Genomic DNA, 6,082 nt, shown 5'->3' with positions numbered 1-6,082 from the left:
CCCATACACACACCCATACACACACACACACACACACACACACACACACACACACACACACTGTGTGGCCCTGGCTGTCCTAGAACTCACTCTGTAGACCAGGCTGGCCTTGAACTCAGAAATCTGCCTGCTTCTACCTCCCAAGCACTGGGATTACAGGCGTGCGCCACCAGGCCCAGCTGGCACAGGTCTTTAATGTACTCAAAGAAGCAGGTGGATCTCTGTGAGTTTGAGGCCAGCCTTTTCTATATAGAGAGTTACAGGACAGCCAGTGAGACGTTTCTGAAAAAACAAAGTGGTGTTTCCTACACTAACATTCTGTGGTTATTCTGTTCCTGTTTTCCCTGGCTTTCCCGGTCCTCCTTCCCCTCCAAATTAGAACTATTTATCTTCAGTGTTAAATCGACTGGTTTAAAAATCACCATGGACATAACTCTTAAGTGTGCCTATGAAGGTTTCACCATGGAAGTTGTCGCGAAAGTTAATTTCAACTAACAACTAGGAAGGACCGAGGTGTAATTCAGTGGTGAGTATTGCCCAGCATGCACGGAACCCAGGTTCCATCTTTAGCACTGAAGAAAATGCACAAAATTAAATTGACTCTGAAGCAAGGCATGGTGTGTGACTCATGCCTTTAATCCCAGTGCTTAGATGTCAGGAACTTGTTATGTAGACTAGGCTGTACTCTAGGAGTTGGAGGCTAGCCTGATCTACATAACAAGTTCCAGGGTACCCAGGGCTGCATGGCAAGAGCCAAATAAATAAATAAATAAATAAGCCAAAAATATGTTGGGTCGGTCATGAGTGGCCACCAGAAGATAGGCAATTTTAATATTTCAATTCCCAAGTGCTGGGATTAAAGGTATGGGCCATCACTGCCTGGCTGGAGTCACTGGTGTTAAGGATATGCTAACACTCCTCCTTGTGACTCTACCATTCCTATGCTTGTATTAATTTGAGAAACAGAGGAGTGGTGGAGAGAGGGAAGGAGTCCAGACAATGGTTGGCACAGACATGTGCATTAAAGTTTTATGTGTACTTGTCTCCCAACAATAAACAACCCAAATTTCTACCAACAGAAAAGAACAGATTGTGAGGTATATTTATTCGATGGAATACTAGACACCTATAAAATGAAATAAATTGTCAATACAACATGGGTGCCTTAAAATAAATACTCTACAAGCTAGCTGCTACCTCTCCCTCACATAGGAGTTCATAATGACTAATTCTAGTATACAAAATTCCATAGACTGCTAACTACAGCGATGAGAATAGGTAACTTTTGCAAGCAATGTAAACCTTTACCTTATTTTTATTACCATAGGCTTTTGGAGATGAGATCACATAAATTATCCAAACATATCACATTATGCATTAGAAATGCAGTTACTGTGTTAATTATATTAATAATTATCCGTAAAACTGTAACAGAGCAGATATCATGTGAGTCTATAGTCCCTGAGGGCTACTGAGTCCAGTAGTTCAAGGCCAATATTATAGAGACCCAGTCTTAAATCCCTAAAAGACACCTCCAGAGAGCAGTAATGTCATAGAGCAGAGCTGCTATGCTTGAGCATTCCCCTGGGATTGAGTCCACCTCCTCCTAGGGCAAGCAGAGGGTACGTTAACTAGGAAGCCCTGAGAAGAAACCAAGATTAGAAAGGCCAAGTAGAGACAGTCATTAGGAGCACTTCCTCTGTTCCAGACATGGCCTTCTTGTATGGCAAGCTGTTTCCCATTCTAGACCACAGATCTTCCATGTGGTCTCCCCATTGCCACCCTTCAGATTTAGACATGATCATTAAGTGCCCTCTTTGAATAGCGCATAAATTAGTTCTCTGCGTGGTGGTGGTGCACGCCTGTAATCCCAGCACTCAGGAAGTAGAGGCAGGTGGATCTCTGTGAATTCCAGGCCAGCGTGGTCTACAGAGCTAGTTCCAGGACAGCCAGGGTTGCACAGAGAAACCCTGTCTCAAAATAAACAAGAACAACAACAACATCCCAACAATGAATACGTTCTCACCCTTCAACTGCCCTAAAGCCACTTTCTGTATTAGTTTTTATTTTCTTCATGGCATGCACAGTCAGAAATTCTTCTCCAGATAATAATTTTCCTGCCGTTTTTCATTTATTTGCTTTGAGTTTTTAGACAGTGTTTGTGTAGCCCAAAACTGACTTTTCCTGGTTTATGTAAACCAGGTTGGCTTTGAACTTACCATCTACCTAAAGGTGTTTGCATCTGGATTCCTGGCATCTTAAAATCTTTTTGTTTTTATTTTTCAAGAAAGGGTTTCTCTGTGCAGCTCTGGCTGTCCTGGAACTCCCTCTCTACAGAGGCAATGAATTCAGAGATCTGCCTGCTTCTGCCTCCTGAGTGCTGGGATAACAGGCCTGCACCACCACCACCACCCAGCTACTTCTAATAATGTGTGTTGTGGGGTATGTGCATGTGCCTGCAGAGGCGAGAAGAGATTGGATTCCTGGAAGTTGGACCTTAGGTAGTATGAACCACCCAACCAAAGTGGGGGTTTGGAACCAAACTCGGGTTCTTTGTAACAATAGTATATAGTCTGAGCCACTGGGCCATCTCTCCCCCAACATTTTAATTTTAAACTTATTTTTATTGTGTGTGTGTGCATGTGCATGTGTGTGTTAGGGCTACTATCGCTGTGATAAAACACCAATGAGCAAAAGTCACTTGAGGAAAGGGTTTGTTCATCTGACAGCTTCATTATCACTATTCAGGGAAGTCAGGGCAGTCACTGGGAGACAGGAGCTGAAGCAGAGGCCATGGGGAGGGCTGCTGACAGGCCTGCTCCTCCTGGCTTGCTCAGCCCACCTTCTTATGGCACCTGGATAGACTACCTGTCCAGGGATTACACCACACACAGTGGAACGAATCATTAAGAAAGTGGACTATAGATTTGCATACAGACCAATCTTATGGGGGTGTTTTCTCAACTGAGAGTCCTTCCCAAAGTATCAAGCTGACATAAAACTAGTCAGGACTGTCTGAGTGTGCTTGTGGATGTCATGCCTGTGGAGGTCAAGCGAAGGTGTCAGATGTCCTGAAGCAGGAGTTATAGGTAGTTGCAAACCACCTGAAGAGAGCAGGCACTGGTGCCGACTGAGCTATCACCTCTCCAGCTTCTACCCAGATCTTTCCTACTGACAGCGCGACATCCCACTGTTGCTTTATTATCAGGTGATAACTCACAGCCACAGGAACCCCGCCCCCAGCAGTAACTGACAGAAATGTGAGGCCTGAAGGGGCAAAGACCAGCTCTCTCTTGATGCAGTGCAGTCTGTGCTGATTTCCACTCACTCCAGTCTCCCTTCAGTGTGAAGCCTGTCCTTCCATCTTTTCTCCTGAGACCCTCATAAATCACTCAAGAATTTTCATCATATACTGTGTTTCTCAAGGCCCTGCTGTGTGACACCATGTTAGGAGGGACTAGCTAGTATCACTCTGTTTTCTGTTACCACACATGAGACGGTGCTTTGTAAAGAGGATCTGGGACTGAAGCGTTGGCTTACAGGATAAGAGGACTTGCAGATCTTGTGGAGAACCTGAATTGGATTTCCAGCACTGCGAAGGTCAGCTCACAACTACCTATAACTGCAGGCAGGGATCTGATGCCCTCTTCTGGCCTCCTTGGGCACTGCATTCATGTGCACAAACCACACAGACACACATACATGCAGGCATCATTTTTTTAAAAAGTAAATTTAAGCCGGGCGTGGTGGTGCACACCTGTAATCCCAGCACTTGGGAGGCAGAGGCAGGTGGATTTCTGAGTTCCAGGCCAGCCTGGTCTACAGAGTGAATTCCAGGACAGCCAAGGCTACACAGAGAAACCCTGTCTCAAAAAACCAAAAAAAAAAAAAAAAAAAAAAAAAAAAGGAAATTTAAAAAACAAAACAAAAAACCAAAAAACCAGAGAGAGAATCATTTGGCTCACAATTGGAGGGTCCAGGAGAATGGGGCTGATATCTTCTGGTCCTGATGAGGTCTTCCTGGCTGCAACATAACGTGGCAGACAGCAAGATGGTAGATGGTAGGGGCTCAAGAGGAGAGACCACACAGAAAAACTAACTTCAAGCTTCCTCTCTCCCTCTCCTCTCACCTTCTCTCCTCTCTCCTCCTCTACCCCAGGCTAATCTAGAACTCATTCTAAAGCTCAGGCTGACCTTGAACTCAAGAGTAATCCTCTGACCTCAGCCTCCTAAGTGCTAAAATACAGTCAGGGGCCCACCATGCCTGGCATTCACACTCTTTAAGAAAATGTTCTTCAATAGTATGCATTAATTATACGTAGTGGGTTTCATCCTAACTTATTCATAGATGCACAGTGTATTTCTATTTTATTTGTCTCCTTACCCTCTCTTCCTCCATCCTAGTCACTAATCATCTTCCTCTTTCCAACTAGCCTCTCTTCTAATTTCATGCTGTATATATTTGGTAGGGGTTGGGGGGTGAGGGAGAGACCAGGAGCCTGTGCAAGCTCAAAATAAACCGAAGAATGTCATTAGGGCTGCTAACAGGAATGTGGGTAATTTATTTACTGAAGCACTGGAACCTTAACTAGAGGCCACACCATCAACCATTAACTGCATATAAACCCTCAGGGCAGGGTAGGCCCAGGATCACTCTGTAAGCCAGTTTTTCTGGAACTAAGCACTCAAGCCCAGCAGTAATTTCTTATCAGTATAGTAGCCCCAGGGCCCTCACTGCCTTCACTGGGCATCTCCTTTTAAAGGTTCCGGTTGGGGTAGCTCAGTAGGAGAGTGAAGTGGAAACAAGGGTTCTTTGGAAAGTCAGTTGGATGGTGTTTTGTTGGGGCAAACAAGTGAAGGAATGTTTTCCTGAAGTGGACACAGATGAAAGGCCAAGGCAGACTCGAAAGGAACATTTAGCTAAAGCAGACACAGGTAAAAGGATGTTCTCCTAAAACAAGCACAGGAAAGGATATGTGAAGGATTCTTTGCTAACAACATGTATGTATTGGTCTGCCTTATATTGCATAGTTGAGTTCCATTTGTTGGGACTCCATAGAGAGAAATGCACCAAAAAACTTCTGGTGGTATGTTATAGTTTATTGCCACTTCCCTGGACTCGGACTGATTGGCAGTAATGTTAGCAAGACATGTGCTAAAGCAAGACCTGTGGAGGACACATGGTCTTTAGAGGGTATAAATGGGACTCAACAGTGACAGAGGCTTAGCTAGGCTTGCATATAAAGATAGCTGTGCAATCTTCCCTGATCTTTACTTTGCTGAGAGAGGCACAGCCAAGAACTTCTGGTGTTTCTCCTGGTCCCTCCTGCTGACTCCAGCAGAGGCTGAGGCCCGGTTGTCTCTGCTAGGTAGTACAGATTTGTCTTTGCTATCCTGATTCTACCGAACTGGACTGCTGGTGTATCATATCCATGAAGTGTTTGTGAGTGGACTGAGCTGCTGCTGCTGACCTGTGAACTGAACAGCACAGATGGGAGTTGCTCCAAAGAACCTTTCTAAACAGGTTCACTTCTCCCAAATCCTTTCTTTCCCACTACCTCTGGTGGGTAGTAGGTTACCAGGAAGGTTAAAGCATTTAAGAACCATCACTAAAAATAGGATTTGAGAGTATACCAATTCCATGCAGGAGGCCCTGGACTCAATCTGCCCCTGAGTGTTTCCATTGCCACACTTGGGATTAAGGTTGCAAGAAAATTCCTGGAGGACAACCCACATGTATTCTAGAGCAATACCCAGAACCATTTCAGATTCCTTATGGTCACCTCCCACTCCACCCCATTGCCAAGAACGCTGGGTTAAGCCAACTGTGTGCCACAAGCCTATAGGCTGGAGCTGCTCAGGAGACTAAGATGGGAAGAGGATCTCTTAGGCCTAGGAGATTTGAGCCAGCCTAGGCTAACAAAGTAAGAGCAGGTCTCAAAAAAACCCCAGTAAGAGGCTTGAGATGGCTCATGAGGGAAGGGCCTGCTGCTGTGAACTCTGCAGAACACTGTCCTTGGGGGATACAGTGGATATGGCTGCCTGCTTCTCTAACCCTAGTGTGGTCAGGACACTGACACAT

This window comes from Apodemus sylvaticus, chromosome 10, assembly GCF_947179515.1.
Source record: "Apodemus sylvaticus chromosome 10, mApoSyl1.1, whole genome shotgun sequence".
Classification (NCBI taxonomy): Eukaryota; Metazoa; Chordata; class Mammalia; order Rodentia; family Muridae; genus Apodemus; species Apodemus sylvaticus.
This window is presented reverse-complemented; position numbering follows the sequence as displayed.